Source organism: Oncorhynchus clarkii, chromosome 20 (assembly GCF_045791955.1).
Source record: "Oncorhynchus clarkii lewisi isolate Uvic-CL-2024 chromosome 20, UVic_Ocla_1.0, whole genome shotgun sequence".
Classification (NCBI taxonomy): Eukaryota; Metazoa; Chordata; class Actinopteri; order Salmoniformes; family Salmonidae; genus Oncorhynchus; species Oncorhynchus clarkii.
This window is the reverse complement of record NC_092166.1, coordinates 41,303,916-41,327,075: the sequence shown is the minus strand read 5'-3', so window position 1 is coordinate 41,327,075 and position 23,160 is coordinate 41,303,916. Positions and strand designations below refer to the sequence as shown.

General features: G+C 42.7%; 1 pseudogene; it reads right to left on the bottom strand.

Annotated features, from left to right (window-relative positions):
- LOC139377085 (DNA ligase 1-like) overlaps window positions 1-22,921 on the bottom strand; it is a 32,604-nt pseudogene extending 9,683 nt beyond the window's left edge.
- Window positions 22,922-23,160: the final 239 nt, after the last annotated feature.

Here is a 23,160-nt window from a genome sequence, read left to right as displayed (position 1 = left end):
CACCATTGTTTTTGTACCCAAGAAAGCAAAAGTAACTGAACTAAATGACTATCGCCCCGTAGAACTCACTTCCGTCATCATGAAGTGCTTTGAGAGACTAAAGGATTATATCACCTCTACCATGCAGGTCACCCTAGACCCACTTCAATTTGCTTACCGCCCCAATAGGTCCACAGACAATGCAATCACCATCACACTGCCCTAACCCATCTTGAAATCAGGAATACCTATGTAAGAATGCTGTTCATTGACCATAGCTCAGCATTCAACACCAAAGTACCCTCCAAGCTCATCATTAAGCTTGAGGCCCTGGGTCTCAACCCCGCCCTGTGCAATTGGGTCCCTGACTTCCTGATGGGCCACCACCAGGTGGTGAAGGTAGGAAACAACATCTCCACCCCGCTGATCCTCAACACTGGGCCCCACAAGGGTGCGTTCTGAGCCCTCTCCTGTACTCCCTGTTCACCCACGACTGTGTGGCCATGCATGCCTCCAACTCAATCATCAAGTTTGCAGACAACAGTGGTAGGCCTGATTACCAACAACGATGAGACAGCCTACAGGGAGGAGGTGAGGGCACTCGGAGTTTGGTGTCAGGAAAACATCCTCTCACTCAATGTCAACAAAAGGAGATGATCGTGGACTTCAGGAAACATCAGAGGGAGCACCCCTGTATCCACATAAACGGAACAGCAGTGGAGAAGGTGGAAAGTTAAGTTCCTCTGCGTACACATCATGGACAATCTGAAATGGTCCACCCACAGAGACAGCGTGGTGAAGAAGGCGCAACAGCGCCTTTTAAACCTCAGGAGGCTGAAGAAATTTGTCTTGTCACCTAAAACCCTCAAACTTTTACAGATGCACAATTGAGAGCATCCTGTTGGGCTGTATCACCGCCTGGTATGACAACTGCACCGCCCACAACCGCAAGGCTCTCCAGAGGTTTGTGCGGTCTGCACAATGCATCACTGGGGGCAAACTACCTGCCCTCCAGGACACCTTCAGCACCCGATGTCACAAGAATGCCAAAAAGATTATCAAGGGCAACAACCACCCGAGCCACTGCCTGTTCACTCTGCCATCATCCAGAAGGCGAGGTCAGTACAGGTGCATCAAAGCTGGGACCGAGAGACTGAAAAACAGGTTGTATCTCAAGAGACATCACTAACTCAGAGAGGCTGCTGCCTATGTACAGACTTGAAATCATTGGAAACTTCAATAAATGGATCACTAGTCACTTTAATAATGTTGAAATATCTTGCATTACTCATCTCATATCTTCATACTGTATTTTATACCATCTATTGCATCTTGCCTATGCCGCTGTCATTGCTCATCAATATATTTATATATTCTTATTCCTTTACTTAGATTTGTGTGAATTAGGTAGTTGTTGTGGAATTGTTAGATTACTTGTTAGATATTGCTGCACTGTCTGAACTAGAAGCACAAGCATTTCACTACACTCGCAATAACATCTGCTAAGCATGTGTATGTAAACAACACAACATGATTTGAGTCAGTGGCAATTGACAAGATTACTAAATAAATCGAGGGGAAAAAAATAACAAAATGAAAAGGATCTCTCATTTCGGTTCACAAAAACAAGACTAGATTAAATTATCTGTGTGACTAAAATCTGACTAGTAAATGGACTGGACAAGAGTTGAGAGATTGAGAGCTTTTTTGTGTCATTTGTTTGGTCCAATCAAAAGCATGCATGACATTAGTAGAATTGTAAGGCTTAACTTTGATTACAATACATCTACAATATGTCAAGAGGCAGGGCTCTAGACGGCAGCCATTTAGTCACATTTTGTGACCCTTTAACTTGATTGTGTGAGTTACATTTTTTATTGGTTGCATCAGTGGAAGCTGAAAATTCATTACATGGTCACCCCACTCTAAAGTTTAAAAATGTCCTATTTTTTGGCTGCTAAAACCATGATTTGGTCAAACAGTAAAGTGCATTATCCTCATGGTTCCAGTAATGAAATTGTATTCCCAGCCCCTGGGCATGTTTCCATGGGGCCTGCTGCTGTGATGAGCGAGCCACTTGATGTGCGCTACGGGAGAGAGAAAAAAGCTTCTGATTGTACAACATTTAAAAATCCAATTTGGGAAATTCATATCTTTGGAAGCGACTACTGTTGTTCTCAGCTTTCTGTGGGTATAATTTATATTTGTCATCTCTTAATATTAAGCTCAAAAGCAACTATTTTACAACCAATACATTTGATTATTCTTTAAGATGCGAAGCATGCAATTCCGAGCGCATAGGGTCGCAAGCTACAACGTTTAGGACATTACATTTACTGTCTAGAGCGACTTACATTGAGTGAGTGCATACATTTTCATACTGGTCCCCCGTGGGAATCGAACCCACAACCCTGGTGTTGCAAGTGCCATGCTCTACCAAGTGAGCCACAAGGGACACTAGCAGTGGGTATTATATTTAGGGTTAGCAATCTAGCAATCTATGTAGTTGAATCTACATAAAGTTGTTCATACATGAGTTGTCATGCAGTCATGCAAGTAAATTTGAGTTTACTTCCTGTGGTGAATTAACCCCAAAATAAATTAGCCTATGATTTTAGTGCACATAACGATTAAGGCAAATGACTCTCTATTGAACAGCAAAAGTCAGAAAATTCTGGAGCCCTATTTTAATAGAAAAATAAAAACAATACTCTATTGTCAACCCACAATTAATGACAGACACTGGATTAGGTAGCACATCAACATATGTTGAATCATGCATTCCTGCTTGGACACGTTAGATGAAACAACTTCTTTCTCGAAAAGCCTACCATCTCAGTAGTCTATTACAGTCTAAAGCACTGTGAATGACTTCAACTACACGTTTTTCTATTGCGTGACGCTGTGGAAAAAAAATTGGTACGAATCATGGGCTGGTGCAACCAACTGAAAAAGTTCTGGGAAATGTTAGTCTGAAGCCCTGACAAGGGGGTGTGATTTTATCATCTGCTGCAGATAAATGCACATTCTTCTGGCAATTTCACTGTTGAGAAGAGAATCATGCAATAGGATGTTATACAGAAAGATGGAGGACACGACCATGCATACTCGTGCACATGGAAGTCAGTGATGTGTTTACTAAAGGTTAATAAGGCCATTTCTTTTGGTCATTTAATGTGCTCGACTAAGACTTAATGATATTTCAGTCAAAATGAATAAGACTAGACTAAAACTTGAACAATAAGCTGCCTCATGCTACAGAAAAAGGATAGGCCGTTCTGACTGGAACAAGGTTTACTTAATACATGACTCCATAACTCCCAACAAATCAACGTGCCGAATACAACAGGTGTGTAGACCTTACAGTGACATGCTTATTTAATCATCCTCCCAACTCACCTCTCCGTTGAGATACAGCAGGTCAACAGCAACCTAACTAAACATGACCATACACCTACATACCAAAAAGAGCATTCAAAACCTAGATATTTTGGCCCCTTCACTCAGTATATTTTTGCAGTCAGGGGGCTTGTGTACCCCAATGGCCACCTCAGAGGTAACTCCCGGCAGGTCTAACCTGATGAACATAGAGAGAGCATGGTAGGAAAAGGATCCACCACCACTGCAGACAACTTGTGAACACAGCTGCCTGGGCTAATCACCCATCCAGCTGTTATGAAAATAATTACAGAAACCAAAACCATGGATAACGAGTATTGTCCGCCCTTATTTCTCTTTCCTCTCACCTTTCTCTTCCGTGTGGTGAGCACCTGGAAAGGCTGGATCTGTTTATTTTCTCTGTCCCAAGACACAGCATCAGAGTCATGCACACAGGACTCCATACTCCCTTACCTGAAGGAGGGAGGGAGGGGTGTGATAGAAATAGGGGAGGGGAAGGCAGAGAGGGAGGGAGAGAGAAATATGGAGCGGGAGAGAGAAAGAGGGGAGAGAAAGAGAGGTATTATTCATGAAGTGAGCTTATGACCATGAAGGGGCTAAGATGCTGGCTGAGTGTGTATCCCAAAATGCATCCTATTCCCTATATAGTGCACTACTTTTGACCAGAGCCTTATATAGGGAATAGGGTGCCATTTGGGATGCATACAGAGTGTGCTAGTGTTGAGGGTTACTATTACCGTGGGAATACGAGAGATGATATCGGGATATTTGGTCATATTGTCTTCCTGGTTGCGACTGAAAATACGCACTTCCCCATTCTCCAGAATATGGATCTGCACAAATACAATAATCAATAGTTATCATTCAACTAATAACAGTCAGTGAGTGAGTGAGTGAGTTTCCTATCGTATCTGGAGAGTAGAGAGACAGGTCGTGTCCAAGGATTTTTCTCAATCGATTCTTCCTCGCATCCTCTCTCCTCACCCCCTTCTCAAAACCCACTGGAGAAGAAGGGCCTTAGCTCTTCTACTTCAATATGGTTGAGAATAATTTGAGGAGATAGAATGCTAGGAATCACAGAAAGACGAATTGACAGAGCCCAACTGTATGACAGAAGCTCCAGATGCCAGCATCTTAGGGTTCCATCTGCTGGCCATTTCAGGAGTCACACTGCAGTTTAAAGGCACAAAGAATAGGTGTTACACTGCTCTCTGGGTGAATCCCAAGTGAATTTCCATTGTATTTTTCTGACTCCTGGCCTCAATCTTCTCGACCTCCTCCTCAAAACGCATTGGAGAAGGTTCTAGCGGAGGAAGACAGATCTTCTGCTCCAATGTGCTTTGAGAATGTGAGGAGAGAGGTTAGGAGAAATTGAGGAAGGATAAATAGAGAATTACACTGCTCTCTCCAATGCCTCCACTGGGAGGGGCTAACACAGCCCAACAGCATCATGTCTGTTTTCTAACTAGGGCACACAGTTGACACACACACACAGTAAGTGGGCATGTGAGAAAACAGACACCTGTGCTCTTTCTCCGTCATACTTGTACTCGCAGGTGAAGGCGGCTTCGTCGAACCTCTTCATCCCCTCTCCTACACCTTTGGGTGTGGGGGGGGGGGGGTGAGCCAGCATGGGCCTAAATGACACAACGGAGGTGGGGGAGAGGAGGGTGTCATAAATCAGCACACACAAACACAAAGTACTGTACCTGGGGTGAGTTTGCAGTGTTCGGGCAGTTCATATATGCCCTCCATCAGTACTGGGATGATGACATCATAGTTGGGCATCACACTGGAGTGGACAAACAAGAAAACATCATCAGGAAGAGTCAGTCAATAGAGTGAATCAGTGTGTCCCAAAATGGTAAACATGCTCCACTCTAAATCCTCATCTAAACCATTACAAATTTTTACAAAATGTAAAAGGTGCTTGGAACCAAAAATGCATGACATGAACATTTTAACAGAAGGCCAGTAATGAGTGCAGACCGACAAGTGCTAAGTACATCCCAAAAGGCACCCTATTCCCTTTGTAGTATACTGCTTCTGGCCAATAGGGCTCTGGTCAAAGGTAGTGAGCCATTTGGGAGACATGCTCAGGTTGACCAGTAGTAAAGTGAAGGCAGATTACCTGACAATGTATCTGGCCTCAGAGAAGCGCAGGCTACATAGAGACCTTTGATGATGTCAATCTTCTTATTCATGGCCTGCAGAGAGAGCGCCAAGAGATTCAGCTGGAGCGTGGGAAAGGAGAGGATGCGAAAGGAAAGAGGATACAGAGAAAAGGAGCAAAGAACTACCACAGGACTAGGGCTTATGTCCCAAACGTCACCCGCCTTCAGAAAGTATTCAGAGCTCTTGATTTATTCCACATTTTGTTGTGTTACAGCCTAAATTCAAAATGGACTAAATATAATTGTTTGCTTACCCAGCTACACACAATATCCGAAATTGAAAAAGTTTTGAAATTTTGCGCATGTATTGAAAATTAAATACAGACATCTCTCGTTTACATAAGTCTTCACACCGGAGTCAATACTTTGCAAAAACACCTTTTGCGGCGACTACAGCTTTTGTATGCCTATATCAGTTTTGTACATCTAGATTTGGGGATTTTCTCCCATTCTTACTTGCAGATTTTCTTAAACTCTGTTTTAGAGCGCATGTCCATGACTTATAGACAATGAAACTAATTGGTAGAAGGGCTATTGTATCTCTTCAAGGTATAACCAAGAAACCTGAAAACAAGAGTTGGTTAGAGTTGCGCATTCCGTTTGCCAACAATACTTTGACATAAAGTGCCGAAGTCAAGTGTTAGTTGCGCACGGCAGTTACTAAAACAATGTAACTTGTTACCAATGTTCTACCGTGTTAAAGCTGCCCATTTAAAACGTACATGCTCTAGCAAAGTAAATATATTACTCGAATAACGATATGTGTTGGTAGAGAATAATCATAAAATATAACCTACCTGATGTGTTTGTTTGAAGCTCTGTGCCGGTGTGCATTACGCATGACACAAATTATTCTGCGTCTTCGAAGAACATTTCATTGGTTGATGGGATTAACCAAAGTGATGAATTATCCCGAGGGTGAGCTACGTCATGAATGTGAATTGTGTGACTTAAAGAAGACGTTATGGCACAAGTTATTGAAGTGTGTGTTTATGTAAAATTGTTGTTTATGTTATATGTCCATGGCAAATTACTGTATGCATCTATGGTAGAACTGCGTTTTGGGCATATCATGATATGATTCCTAGCGGAAGGGAGTTCTTGGAAAGAGTACTTAGGCGCTCAGAGCCATACCTTAAATGTGTTATAGGCATGGAGTTGTTGCTGGAAATGGTTTATACCTTGAATATCTTTGATTTATTAAAGTCTTTGTCAATGCCCTCTTTATTATTTTCTGCACAAAGTGTATTAGCCATTTCGTCCGGCACCTCTTAATTTTGTAAATAAAAGCCTCTAAGAGAGGTGAGCACCAGAACATCCTGTCTGTCTCACTGTTCGATCTGCCGCTACGGCTTCTTCACACTCTTAAGTTCGATGGGGAGAGGCTTACAGCAATCTTCAAGTCTTTCCACAGATTTTTAATGGGATTTAAGTCTTGCTTTGGCTGGGCCACCAAAATCTTTCACATTCTTGATCTGAAGCCATTCTAGCATTGCTTTGGCTGTATTTTTTGTGGTCATTGTCCTGTTGGAACAATAAATCTTTACCCCAGTCTAAGGTCGTTTGCACTCTGAAGCAGGTTCTCATCGAGGATTTGCCTGTATGGCTACATTCATTTTTCCCCCTCCAGCCTTACCATTCTCCCAGTCCCTGCAGGTGAAAAGCATCCCCATAGCATGACGCTGCCACCACCATGCTTTACAGTAAGTATGTGCTGTGCCTGGTTTTCTCCAGACAAAGCTTTGCACTCAGGCAAAATGGTTAAAATAGTCTTTCACATGCCTTTTTACAAACTCTGGACGTGCCAGCATGTGCCTGTTTCTCAAGTGGCTTCAGTCTGGCAGGTTCTCCCATCATAACCAAAGGAACTCTGTAGTTCTGTCAGAGTGGTCATTGGGTCCTTGGTCATCTCCCTGACCAAGGTCCTTCTTGCCCGGTTGCTCAGTTTGGTCGGACGGCCAGCTCTAGGCAGAGTCTGGGTAGTTCCAGATTTTTTCAATTTTCCAATGATGGAGACCGCTGTGCTCTTGGAAACTTTCAACACTATAATAAATTGTGTTATACCCTTCCCCAGATATATGCCTCATCACAGTACTATCTCAGAGATCTACGGACAGTTTCTTGGACAGCATGGTATAGTTTCTGCTCTGACATGCACTGTCAACTATGGGACCTTATATAGACAGGTGTTTGTCTTTCAAATTCATGTCCAAACAGCTGAATTGGACACAGGATGACTCCAATCAAGTTGTAGTGACATCAAGGATGATCAAAGGAAATCGGATGCACCTGAGCTCAATTGGGAGTGCCATAGCAAAGGGGTGTGAATAATTATGTAAATGATATATCTATATTTAATTTTCAATACATTTGCAAACATTTATAAAAACATTTTCCCTTTGTCATTATGGGGTATTGTGTGTTGACGGGTGAGCAAAAAATATGAATCAATTTGAATTCAGGCTGTAACAACATTTGGAATAAGGGGTATGAATACTTAGCATATACTGTATATAGTGCACTACTTTTGACCAGGGCCCAAGTCAAAAGTAGTGCACTATATAGGGATGCCATTTGAGATGCACACTAGATATTAGTATCTAACTGACAAAAAGCGTAACGGAATCCATGCCTTTCATCAAATTCTAGACTGATTACAAATCAACTCATCATTCCATTTCCTGGACAGCAGAAGACTGGTTTTTAATCAGTAAATGTATCAAAAACATTGAGGATGTTCATGTAAACATCAGACAGACAAAGACAGACAACTCAGAGTTCCTACTCATGTTCCTGATGTCTTTCAGTTTGTTGAACACGCCCCCTGCCGTCAGATTAGCTGGCTGGAACATTCTCTGGTTGCTACGGGAACTCTCCGCCACCAACCCCGAATCGCCCTTCTCTGCAGCCTCCGCCTTGATTTTGTCCAACTGTCGCCCTGGCAACAAGAATAATAAAAACAGTAAGATGTGATAGAATTCTAAGCCCGAAAGCAAAGTAAGAGAATTAATAACAAAGATGTGTTTGAGTACGTGTGTCATATCAGTTACTTGGGCAACAGTTTATGTGTGTGCACGCACACAAGTGTATGTCCTTTACCAATTGCTTGGGCAACAGCTTTCATCAGTACAGTTTCTCCCACTCCCAGCTCCAGTCCCAGGTAAGCAGGACCCAACTGATTGAGACACAGGTAAACACAGCTCAGCAGGTCCTCTGAGGAAGAAGAGAAAGAGAGAAAACTCAACTCAGCACACACATTGGACTCATCTACACTCTGGTTGCATCCCAAATCACTCCCTATAGGGCACTACTTTTTACCAGAGCTTATAAGCACCCTCTTCCTTATATAATGCACTACTTTTGACCAGGGTTCTGGTCAAAAGAACTGCACCATGTAGGAAATAGGATGCCATTTGGGACACAGACCATCTGACTCATCTCAATATGTTAGGTTGCATCCTGCAACTGGGCCAATAGCTCATGTAGTTGCTGCCAGCTCCACATGCACAAACATTAGGGAAAAAGCTAAAAACTATTTCATCTGGAGAGAGGATTATCAGAGCGTAGAAGATTTGATAATGTTTCAATGCTCCTCAAGCTGGCAAAAAAAGGAATGCAATTAGTATGTAAGACGAAGTATAAGGAAAAATTACACAAGAACAAACAGTCACAACTTCGGAGGTATATTAAATTTCCCTTATCTGCCAGTCTTCCTCAATCTTCTCAAAGGTACGTGCAACAGCTGAATAAGGGACCCTGTGAAAGAGAAAATGAGTCAAAACACCTCCATTGAGAGACATTATGTAAATCAAAGTATTGTGCAGGTTGTTCAATATTTAGTATTCATAAATGCACACTGTACAAAACAGTTTGGAACAGAAAATTAAAACAAGCATTTGTTAGTCCCTCTCCGATTCGCCCCCTTTGCTTTAGTTTAGTACCTAGTGAACACGACCCAGGTTGAGGTATATAACAGAGGGGTGTGGAATTGTGACAAGGGGGTTGAACGTACCTCTGTCCCCACCCCCAGCAGGCGTGGTCCACCGGGTAGTAGTTGGGTCTGGACGGGTCGTACTGGGCCTGGTCCGTCTTCTCTCTGGTGGGAGAAACCACTGACATTAATACAGTATACAGTGCAGTATTCAACTCAATGAAGAAAACATTCAGGTAAAAAGTAGTGCACTTTATAGGGAATAGGTTGCCATTAGGGAAGCACCCTGAGAAATGTACATGCATATAGGGCTGGGCGATATGGCCAGAACATCATATCACGGTATTTGAAAAACAATTGCCGGTATTCTACATTTGCTTCATGAGTAGTGTGTGACCCTTGGGTGATAACACATACAAGTGATTTCAAATAGGTATTTCTCCATTCTGACTGTTTTATACTGTTCAATTCAACCAAAAATACATTTGATCAATGTCTGCATTTTTTGTTGTTGTTGTTAATTTCCATACTCACGTAGGCTGGATGATATGGACAAACAATCTAGGCCATAGGGCCTCCTGAGTGGCACAGTGGTCTAAGGCATTGCGTCACAGTGCTAGCTGTGCCACTAGAGATACCGGGAGACCCATGGGGCAGAGCACAATTGGCCCAGCTTCGTCAGGGTTAGGGGAGGGTTTGGCCGGCAGGGATGTCCTTGTCCCATCGCGCACTAGCAACTCCTGTGGCGGGCCGGGCGCAGGTCACGCTGACACGGTCGCCAGGTGAACGTTGTTTCCTCCGACACATTGGTGCGGCTGGCTTCCGGGTTAAGGCCTAGTATCAAGAAGCAGTGCGGCTTGGGTTGTTCCAGAGGATGCACGGCTCTCGACCTTCGCCTCTCCCGAGTCCGTAAGGGAGTTGCAGTGATGAGACAAGACTAACTACCAATTGGATACCACGAAATTGGGGGGGAAAAAACAATCTAGGCCTTATTTTTAACCAAATGTTGCGATTTGACTTGCAATTTAGAGCAAAACATTTGGGTGAACAGTTGGAATCATATAAATATAATTAGCATAATATATTCTATAGTTAGAATATAAGAGTGGGCAATTTGAATAGTGTTTGACGTGACAATTAATGAAAATGCCAGGGAAGCGTTATTGTGACAGGGTAGGAACCAAATAAATCTAATTAGCATACTAATAAAAAATCCCCTTCAAAATGTGTCTGTTTAATCTAGAAATATCTGGTATTTTGCATGGGATGCATCTCAATCCACCGCATCCGCCAATAGTGGTCTTCCACATCTGTGGTGGAAGTTGGCCGAGCTACAGCAGTGTTTGTCAGACCATGAGACAACCCAATATTCAGTCTTCTCACAAAAACGCCTGTACGGTTTCGCCTACACACTAATATGACCCCTTAATGGAATGGTGTTTTGCTCTAGGACAAGCCCCACAGGACTTGTCTGAAGGTAGCCCAGTACCATATTTTTATTTTTTTTATTAAGTATACAAAACATTAGGAACACCTGCTCTTTCCATGACAGACTGACTCGGTGAATCCAGCTGAAAGCTATGATCCCTTACTGACGTCACCTGTTAAATCATCCACTTCAAATCAGTATAGATGAAGGGGATGAGACAGTTCAAATTATTTTTAAGCCTTGTGACATTGATTGTGTGCCATTCGGTGGGTGAATGGGCAAGACAAGATTTAAGTGCCTTTGAACGGGGTATGGTAGTAGCTGCCAGGAGCACCGGTTTGAGTGTCAAAAACGGCAACGCTGCTGGGATTGTCTGATTTCTGATTGTCTTTACGCACCACCACTAATGAGCTGAGCTTCTCAGTATTTTTTTCTTCACCTCGACAGTAAGTCAACAAAGTTTTATTTTTTCATTCATTGTGAATGACAGTAATAGTTCCTCACAGTATTTGAAAAAATCTTTCCAACACTCTCCTGGCCTCGACAATCACCAAGACTCTGTGTGAAAGAGCAAAATATTACGAGCTGATGATCCTATATATCCAGTGGAAACATAAAATACCTGAACACTTTTCCCTTGCGCAAAAACAGCTGTAGTGCAGGAAACTGCTGGCCCGGAATAGGCTAGTTGATACAATGTCACAGCTTTGGGTGGGACCCAGTTGATTGATTTGACACAATGTTGCACTTCACAAGACCGATAGAAAGGGAGGCAGACGGGCGGAGTAGAGATGAACGCGATTGAAAGAACCTGCATTAGAAAAAATACATTTTCTACCATTTTTATTTGTCGACTTTAGGCTCATGTATTTTACTTAGCTGACGATGGAAGTTATAGGCATGGACGGTAAACACCGTATATCCGGGTATTTTGGAAAAGCCACGGGATTATTTGTCAATACCGTTAACCATTTCTTTAAAGTTAATACATTTTAATATGTGTAGCTAGTTTAAGTAAATACCTGCAGTTACTTGTGCAATACTTTAGGAGAAAAAAGCAGATGGAGTTAATTTCACCTGTCACATTCTGAAGCTTACCGTAGTTCACCAGAACAGTTGAGCCAGCCATGTGTTTGACACAGATGGAGAAAGCGGGAGCAGGTGAGTGCAGCTGTGTATTGACAGGGGTCGCGTTTTATCCTAGACAGAAAATACATTTTTGCAACACATTCGGCAGAAAATAGCTTCATTTTCATCCGATGGCAAAATAAGTGCATTGCTAACGTTATTTGGCTGGCAGCCACAAAAGTAAACGAGTTTACAATATACAATTTATTTTTTTTACAAAAACAATGCATGGCCATTATATATATATATATATATATATATATATATAGCTAATGTTTATCATAGAAAGAATGTAGCCAAGAATGTAGCCAGCTCAATTTCCTAATGTTTTGCTTAAAGTTACACTTGTGTTTTACGAGAGAAAAGTAGCTACACAGCAGTTCGAGCGCTGTCTGCTGATTGAATGCTCGTTAGCGAATTCTCATTTGAGTGGAGAACTGCAACTGATGCACGAAATTAGACTGATGCCAAGCAAAAATTACAATAAGAAGCATTTTTACATTTTGTTTTTACAAAAATAAATGTTATGCGTTATTTTTCTCCTGTGTTCTCCTGTGTTCCGCTTTAATGTGACCCCTAAATTTCACTTGCTAGTTAATCAAATTAAGCGACTGAATTAATAAGGTGACAGGGCATCATATTGTGTTAGCTTTATGCATCGGCTCTTAGCCAACCATGCTATTGTTTTTTTTAGCGTTGTTCGTAACTTGTTTTGTACATAATGTTGCTGCCACCTTCTCTTATGACCACAGGAGCTTCTGGACATTGGAACTGGGATTGCTCACCTCAAACTGTACAAAGAGTTCTTCTTCAATGAGTCAGACGGGAGGCATATAGACACTAGACCAGGCCCAGATCCCTGTGACTCACTGGAAAAGGAAACTGATTTTGCGGAAAGAGATCAAGATCCCTTGTGAGGATCAGGCGACGAGTGGCTAATCTGCCTTTGCCTTCCGTCCAGCTAGCTAACGTTCAATCGCTGGAAAATAAATGGTATGAACTGAAACCAACGGGACATAATTAACTGTAATATCAGCATGTTAAATGTGCTACCAGATGGAGAAAATTCTAGAACACCTTTACTCCACACAGAGACACATACAAAGCTCTCCATTTGGCAAATCTGACCATAATTCTATCCTCTTGATTCCTGCTTACAAGCAAAAATGAAAAGCAGGAAGCGCCAGATACTCGGTCTATAAAACAAGTGGTCAGATGAAGCAGATGCTAAACTACAAGACTGTTTTGCTAGCACAGACTGGAATATGTTCAGGGATTCTTCAGATGGCATGGAAGGAGTACACCACATCAGTCACTGGCTTTATCAATAAGTTCATTGAGGATGTCGTCCAGAAGCCATGGATTACAGGAAACATTCACACTGAGCTAAAGGATAGAGCTACGCTTTCAAGGAGCGGGAATCTAACCCGGAAGCTTATAAGAAATTCTGCTATGCCCTCCGACGAACCATCAAATAGGCAAAGTGTCAATATGGGACTAAGATCGAATCGTACTACACCGGCTCCGACGCTTGTCGGATGTGGCAGGGCCTGCAAACTAATACAGACTACAAAGGGAAGCACAGCCGAGAGCTGCCCAGTGACACGAGCCTACCAGACAAGCTAAATAACTACTATGCTCGCTTCGAGGAAAGTAACACTGAAACATGCATGAGAGCATCAGCTGTTCAGGACAACTGTGTGATCCCGCTCTCCTTGGCCGATGTGAGTAAGACCTTTAAACAGGTCAACATTCACAAGGCCGCAGGGCCAGACGGATTACCAGGACGTGCACCCTGAGCATGCGCTGACCAACTGGCAAGTGTCTTCACTGGCATTTTCAACCTATCCCTGACTGAGTCTGTAATAACAACATTTTTCAAGTAGACCACCATAGTCCCTGTGCCCATGAACACTAAGGTAACCTGCCTATATGACTACCGACCCGTAGCACTCACTTCTGTAGCCATGCAATGCTTTGAAAGGCTGGTCATGGCTTACATCAACACTATTTTCCCAGAAACCGGAGACCCACTCCAATTTGCATACCGCACCAACAGATCCACAGATGATGCAATCTCTATTGCACTCCACACTGCCCTTTCACACCTGGACAAAAGGAACACCTATGTGAGAATGCTATTCATTGACTACAGCTCAGCGTTCAACACCATAGTGCCCTAAAAGCTCATCACTAAGTTAAGGACCCTGGGACTAAACACCTCCCTCTGCAACTGGGTAGGTAACAACACAACCGCCACGCTGATCCTCAACACTGGGGCCCCTTCTGGTGTGTGCTTAGTCCCCTCCTGTATTCCCTGTTCACTCATGACTGCACGACTCTAACACCATCATTAAGTTAGCTGATGACACAACAGTGGTAGGCCTCATCACCGACAATGATGAGACAGCTTATCTCTCCCTCAACGTGATCAAGACAAAGGAGATGATTGTGGACTACAAGAAAAGGAGGACCGAGCATGCCCCCATTCTCATCGACAGGGCTGTAGTGGAGCACGTTGAGAGCTTCAAGTTCCTTGGCGTCTACATCACCAACAAACTAACATGGTCCAAGCACACCAAGACAGTCGTGAAGAGGGCACAACAAAACCTATTCCCCCCCCCCCCCCCCCCCCACCCCCTCAGGAGACTGAAAATATTTGGCATGGGTCCTCAGATCCTCAAAAGGTTTTACAGCTGCACCATCGAGAGCATCCTGATGGGTTGCATCACTGCCTGATATGGCAACTTCTCTGTCTCCGACGGCAAGAACACTACAGAGGGTAGTGCGTAGGGCCCAGTACATCACTGGGGCCAAGCTTTCTGCCATCCGGGACCTCTATACCAGTCAGTGTCAGAATAATAGTCAAAGACTCCAGCCACCCTAGTCATAGACTGTTCTCTCTCACTCGGCAAGCGGTACCAGAGTGCCAAGTCTAGGTCCCAGAGCCTCCTAAATAGCTTCTACCCTCAAGCCATAAAACTCCTGAACAGCTAATGAAATGGCTGCCCAGACTATTTTCATTGCCCCCCCACCCCATCTGGAACGCTGCTGCTGCTACTCTTATCTATGCAAGTCACTTTAACTCTACCTACATGTACATATTACCTCGACACCGGTGCCCCCGCACATTGACTCTGTACCGGTACCCCCGGTATATAGCCCCGCTATTGTTATTTACTGCTGCTCTAATGATTTGTTATTCTTATCTCTTATTTTGGGGGGAGATATCTTCTCAAAACTGCATGTTGTATTCGGCGCATGTGACAAATAAAATTTGATTTGTTTGAAAAGTCAAAGTCCTTTGGATTAGTTATTTGTACAGCTGCCACTAACTTGATTTCCTTGGGATTTTTCTCCTCTGTACTACCACTTAACTGTAATACCACCTATTACCTCGGTGTCGAGGTAATATGTACATACATGTAGGTAGTCAGGAGTCATGACCGCAGTGAAATTCCACATGACCATTTCGAGTCACGGTATCTAGGCTTCTCCAAAACTGTGCTCTGATGTCTCTGATGGTCATTAGTAGCCTCCCAAACTTGCTAACAGCCAGTCGCTAATGGCCGGTACTCAGCACTCTATTGTCCTTCTAAATCACTCTGACATCAATACAAATGAAATGACACTTTATGAGTGCCCTGGTATTCTGAGTTTGAGTGGAATAGGATCACCTGTTTGGCAGCGAGAGCCAGCTCCTCATAACTGGTTGATGCATGGAATAAAGTGTTCGTTGCACAACATTTCCATAGGCAAGGCAATTGCATGAGACAACAGAGTTGATGGCCTCTTTTTAATAGAGGACCCATTTAGCTTTCTATAGGCTAGGACTATTATATTTATTTCTCAACTTTCCATAGATTAAGCATTTTTTAAAATCTTTACAACTAGAGTAGCCTACCTGGCTGGCATGAAAATGAACAGTGGGAAAAGGGTCCTTTACTATTCAAGTGCATACTGATGGCGTCTTTCGTTTTTACACTGCCCCTGCTCTGACAAGTGCATGATAAATATCCCATTTGAAATCGAAACAAATTTCACACACATTTAAAGACAACATTTAAATTGAAAATAGTCTGAATGGTGAGAGTATTATCACTTGTGAATGATGCACAGCACATGCCTTTTTCTGTGTGCAACTCTTTCAAATCAGTCGCATGCATCATGTAGCCCAGCCCATGTTTTGCATCACAAAATGGTGTAGCCCAGCTGAACGGTGTTTCCTCAGACACAGTGGTGCAGCTGGTTTCCGGGTTAAGGGAGCAGTGTGTCAAGAAGCCATGCGGCTTGGCAGGGTGGTTTTTTGGAGGACGCATGGCTCTCGACTGTCGCAGCGATGGGACAAGACTAACTACCACTTGGATATCACAAAATTGGGGAGGAAAAACGGGTAAAAAGTACAAAACGATAATAAAAAAAGGAATGGCTTGGAGATCGGTTGGTGACCGCTGGTGTAAAGTAAATATATGCATTATCGGCAGTTGTCTCCCTCTTACCCTTTCTTGTCTTTAACGTCCTCAGTGATACTAGCCACCTTTTCCCCTTCTCTGTGCTCAGCTTTCCTTCTCCCTCACTCTTCTCCTTTGTCTTCCGCACTTTTTTTTTGTCTTCCACGCTTTTACTCCTATTTGTCTTCCACGCTTTTACTCCTATTTGTCTTCCACGCTTTTACTCCTCTGGTTTCTCCATCTTCACAGCTGCTTTCCTGGGAGCTAGATAACAGAGAAGTACAAAGCATGTTCCATTTACTTGTTCCACTGCCATCTCTGCAGCTTATAAGCCTCTTACACCACTACAGATTTCTTCTAAACTTCCCATAGCAAAGTTAGGTTAAGGCCCAAATGGCACCCTATATAATGCACTAAAATTGTTTAGTCAAAAGTCTGGTCAAAAGTAGTGCACTATATAGGGAATAGGATGCCATTTGACACACTTGTTTCTTCTAAACAAACTGCAGAGAGCAAACTCATTCATATAGGATGTTTCAGTGCTAGGGAGGAAGTAAGTGTGTGGGGAAAAATCTCAAAGAAATTGCTGATAGGGGCTTTCTTGGCTTGGGGGCTTTGACACTTTGTCCTCAGTTTCTTTCGTCTCCTTTACTGCCTTTTCATTTTTAGGACTTTTCTGCTTTTCTTTGTCATCCTTTACTGCCATCTTTTGAGTTTTACGGCTTTTTCCCTTTTCCATCCAACTTCTTTCCATCATCCTCCCCCTTCTCGGTCATGGTCTCTTTCACATCAATTTCTTTCTCCTTCTCTTCGTCTTTAGTCTTCTCTTCACCTGTCTCTTTCTGCTCTGTTTTTTTTCGGCTCTACCTTAGGCGTACCCACACTTTTTTCCCTCTCCTCCCACCTCCATCGCTTCCTCTTCATTCTCGACAGAGAGAGAGTGATGCAATACAAGGGGTAGGAAGCAACACACTTGTAATGGAGGAAAATAACCTTACCTGTGCTGTCCTGTGTTTTGTCAACCCGTGCTCTTTTTTTCTGAGGTCCTTGTTCTTCCTTCACCACCTCCTCACTGCCACTCCTGCTGTCCAGCTCTCTCTTTGGGAACGGCTTCCTTGCTACAGAGATAAATAGAAATAGAAAAATAGAGATACATTACTACTGAGCACGTGTGCAATTATGCAGCCTAATTCCTTTTTCAAACAACTTGTGTGCAAGCTTCTCTTTACTTTTAGTAATAATTCCCACGCACCTGCAACGAGTAAGACCAGATGTGAGTTTTTTTTTTCATTTTTCAAACACCTTTGAAAATGCAAGCTGCACTAGATAACATGGACAGTTAACAGCGTGTTATTAGAGGCTGATGGACTTGTTTAGAGACTGACCGGTCCGGCGCTTGAGTATTACTGAAGGTGAGGTGGACGTGGCAGTTTCAGGGGTGGCAGCTGGGGTCACCGGTGTAGCAGGAGTGACGGGGGCAGCAGCAGGGTACAGGGGGGTGGGGAGTGCCTTGAATACTTCATCCTGTGGGGGAAAGAAAAAAGTTCTTACTCAGATCCACACACACGTGCGTGCACACACACGTGCGTGCACACACACGTTGCCTCGTCTTTAATTGCATAGACCAGGGGCTATATGTATCAAGGGTCTTAAAGTAGGAGTGCTGATCTAGAACCCGTTTTGCCTTTTAGATTCTAATGAATAAGATTACATGGTCAGGGGGGACCTGATCCTACTATGAGGCGCTTTGTGAATACAGGCCCAGTGCAGGGTGTGCAAATAATCTCCTTAATAGAGAGGGTTTACATAGAGAAGAAAATGTGGTGGGAAATGTAGTCTACCTTTTCCTTCTTGGGTAGGACAGCCCTGTCCTCTTGTTCCCGTTTGACTGCCTGTTCTTTCCCGACTGGAGCCTCATCACTGTCCAGGATCTGACAACTGCGTTTACTGAACTTTTTGACTTGCGAATCAGGCTGGTTGTGGACTCCATTCTGCACTTAGAGAGAACTTTTGACAGGTCTAGCAAGGGTCGTGTCTTTGGCATCATTAAAAGTGAAGACTTGTTTATCAAATCACTTCTCTGTAATTATTATTATGCGATTAAACTAATCATGTAAATGTAATTAACTAGGAAGTCGGGGCACCAAGGAAATCTTAAGATTAAAGTTATAATTTTCCTAATATAACTTCAGATCTTTATCTGATCAATTAGCATAAACAAACAGATATGGTTACAAGGAAATGATTGGGGAGGTACCCCAGTGGGCTAAGCCAATATGACTGCTTGGTGGACAAAGGGAAGTAGGTGTGGACTGAACAACGGGAAAGACCAACAAAAGGAATCACTACAGTTGATAATTATATTAATTGAAATGCTAATCCTTTGCACATGACTGCTCACTCATTCGGGAATAACTGCAATCAATATATATTTACGCTCAGTGTGTCGTTGTGGAATCGTCCGTCTGTCAGAGTTCATACGAGTCTCTCTCGCTCTCTGCCTCCCTGAAGATCAAGTCTTACGTGGTTAAAATGGATACTTCAGGGTACCATTCCGAAATGTTCTCATAGAATAGATGTTTCAGGGGTTGTCAGTAGAGGTCGACCGATTTATGATTTTTCAATGCCTATACCGATTGGAGGACCAAAAAAAGCCGATGCCGATTTTTAATTAGTAATTTAAAAAATATATATTTGTATTAATGACAATTACAACAATACTGAATGAACACTTATTTTAAAACACATCAATAAAATGAATTTAGTCTCAAATAAATAATGAAGCATGCTCAATTTAGTTTAAATAATGCACAAACAAAGTGTTGGAGAAGTAAAAGTGCAACATGTGCTATGTAAAAAAGCTAACGTTTGAGTTCCTTGCTCAGAACATGAAAACATATGAAAGCTGGTGGTTCCTTTTAACATGAGTCTTCAACATTCCCAGGTAAGAAGTTTTAGGTTGTAGTTATTATAGGACTATTTCTCTCTATACCATTTGTATTTCATATACCTTTGACTATTGGATGTTCTAATAGGTACTTTAGTATTGCCAGCCTAATCTTGGGAGTTGATAGGCTTGAAGTCATAAACATCGCAATGCTGGAAGCACAGCGACGAGCTGCTGACAAATGCAGGAAAGTGCTGTTTGAATGAATGCTTACGAGCCTGCTGCTGCCTACCACCGCTCAGTCAGACTGCTCTATCAAATCAGACTTAATTATAATATAATAACACACATACGAGCCTTAGGTCATTCATATGGTAAAATCCGGAAACTATCATTTAAAAAAACAAAACATTAATTCTTTCAGTGAAATACAGAACCGTTCCATATTTTATCCAACGGGTGGCATCCATAAGTCTATATATTGCTGTTACATTGCACAACCTTCAATGTTATGTCATAATTATGTAAAATTCTGGCAAATTAGTTTGCAACAAGCCAGTCGGCCCAAACTGTTGCATATACCATGACTGAGCGCAATGAATGCAAGAGAAGTGACAATTTAATATTTCCTGCTAACATGAATTTCTATTAACTAAATATGCAGGTTTAAAAATATATACTTCTGTGTATTGATTTTAAGAAAGGCATTGATGTTTATGGTTAGGTACATTCGTGCAACGATTGTCCTTTTTTGCAAATGTGCTTCTGTTAAATCATCCCCCGTTTGGCGAAGTTTGCTGTCTTTGTAAGGAAGAAATGGTCTTCACACAGTTTGAAACAAGCCAGACGGCCCAAACTGCTGCATATACACTGACTGTTGCACAGAACGCAAGAGAAGTGACACAATTTCCCCAGTTAAAAGAAATTCATGTTAGCGGGCAATAAACTAAATATGCAGGTTTAAAAATATATACTTGTGTATTGATTTTAAGAAAGACATTGATGTTTATGGTTAGGTACACATTGGCGAAGTAGGCTGTGATTCAATGATAAATTAACAGGCACCGCATTGATTATATGCAACCCAGGAGAAGCTAGATAAACTAGTAATATCATCATTGATTGTTTTTTATAAGATAAGTTTAATGCACCTTGGTTCCTTGCTGCACTCACATAACAGGTAGTCAGCCTGCCATGCAGTCTCCTGTGGAGTGCAATGTAATCGGACATAATCTGTGTCCAAAAATGCAGATTACCAATTGTTATGAAAACTTGAAATCGTCCCTAATTAAATCAGCCATTCCGATTAATCGGCCGACCTCTAGTTGTCGGTCTTCACATCCCAGGTTGACAATTTCTAGCTGCAGACTAGTAATTAGTATCTAAGATTTGCTCTAATTCTGTCGGGATTGATAGTCTAAGAGTTGAACCATTTCCACCCGTGTAGCCAATGCTCCACGTGGTATGGTTAGGAACAACCATTGCAACCTTCAGACTCTGAGGCTTTTGTGGTTTGAAGAGGATTTCCTCGGGAGGGTTTTTTATTCGTAACAGTAGAAAAGGGCTGTTCCATTACGCCAGATCATGTCTGTGCTCACGGGGGGCGAACCAATGACTTGGTTAAACTTTAAAGGAATACAATTCTCCTTCATTAAAAGGTTTATCACCTTACATTTCACAAATAGTTTTATCTTTACTCATTAATTTTATACAAGAATTGGATGCAAAACACCATCATTAAGAAATGTACATATTCAGAGATCTAGTTGTGTGTTTTCTGTCCTCTCGGAGGTCACCAAATGAAACAGAATCGTCATACCCGTCCCTTAAGTGTCCACGGACTATTCCCACCTCACAAGTGGACCTTTTGTATCAAATCCCCATTTTGGGCATTTAGGAGTTAGCCATGTGAAATCCTTTGTTCTCTCTGTGTGTCTCTTTCTGTAGACCGACACTGCAACAAATTATCGTATCATCCTAGACCAGTCTGTTTGCTTTTGCCACAGCTAATTACTTTGTCATCCAAGCAACGGCTAGGCCCCAAGTGGCTAGGTCCCAATTCCTTTTTGTAGTGCACTGCTTTTGACCAGGACGCATAGAAGTCTGGTCAAAAGTACTGCAATATGTGCCATTTGAGACGCAGATGGGGTACAGTTTAAGCTTGAGGCATTTCCAAGTTATATTCTTAAAGAATCAACAGTACCAGTCAAAAGTTGACACACCTAATTCCAGGGTTTTTCCCTTTTTCTTTATTATTTTCTACGTTGTAGAATAGCGAAGACAAACTATGAAAACACAAAGAATCATGTAGTTTAAAAAATAAAAAAGCGTTAATCAAATCAAAATATATTTGAGATTCTTCAAAGTAGCCACAGATTGCCTTGACAGCTTTGCACACTCTTGCCATTCTCTCAACCAGCTTCATGATGTAGTCATCTGGAATGCATTTAAATTAACAGGTGTGCCTTGTTAAAAGTTCATTTGTGGAAATACCATTCCAAGATGGCGTAGCAGTCAGACGTCTTTGTCTTGTCTCGTCCCATGTAAATATATTTGTATATATTTTTCTTAGCATTCTTTTTAATATTTTTCCTAAACCTCAACTTCAAAATACTCTCCTGCAACCCGCCTCACCCAATGTGGTGTGGATCTGTTTTTTTTCTAAAGTATTTCTATTTACCTCTGAACTGGAATACCTCAACTGAAGCTAGCTAGCTAACAGCTATCAGTCATCTAACCACTGCTAGCGGTCATCAGCTAACCACTGCTAGAGGTCATCAGCTAACCACTGCTAGCGGTCATCAGCTAACCACTGCTAGCGGTCATCAGCTAACCACTGCTAGCGGTCATCAGCTAACCACTGCTAGCGGTCATCAGCTAACCTTTAGCTCGGAAAGCTCTCGCCAGTTCGTACAACACGTTTCAAACCAGAGCATACCGGACCTATTTTTCTCTCCATATCCCAGGTATTCCTACCGCAAACTCTGAACCTTCTGGATCGTGGCTGCTAGCTAACCGCAACCCGGGTTGACTACTCCTGGCTAACGTTTCCGTCCCGGAACAAGCACCAGCTAGCCCATGCTAGACCCATCTCCCGGCTAGGGCTCCTGGGCTACTCCAGAAGCCCACTCCTCGGATACAATATCCAGACCCCTTCTACTGCCAGTACGGGGCATGGAACCCTGCCGATCCTTCATGACTGGAATACCGACGTAATCTGCCCGAGGAGCCCAACAGGCCCCTCAGGCGCGACACCCACCGAAGGCCCATTCTGCTAACGGCGGCCTGCTAGCTATTTATAGCATATTGGACTGTTAGCTGATCCATGGGCCTGTTTCTTGGACCACTATACCCATTTTGCAAATTGGACTTGGACCCCTCTGTACTTGGAACCCTACTAATTCCACAACTAGTCTATCGACATCACTGCACAAAGAGGCAAAAACAGACTTCCTCCATCGTGATGTCCCTCTAAGGCCCTTCGGCCTGCTAACTGTCTGAAATGCAATGTCTCCAGCCAGCCCAACCACTCACTGGACCCATATGTTCACTTGGCTACACATGCCTCTCTCTAATATCAATATGCCTTGTCCATTTCTGTCCTGGTTAGTGACTACTGTCTTATTTCACTGTAGAGCCTCTAGTCCTGCTCAATATGCCTTAACCAACGATGTTGTTCCACCTCCCACATATGCGATGACATCACCTGGTTTAAAACGTCTCTATAGACTATATCTCTCTCATCATTACTCAATGACCAGGTTTACCTCCAATGTACTCTC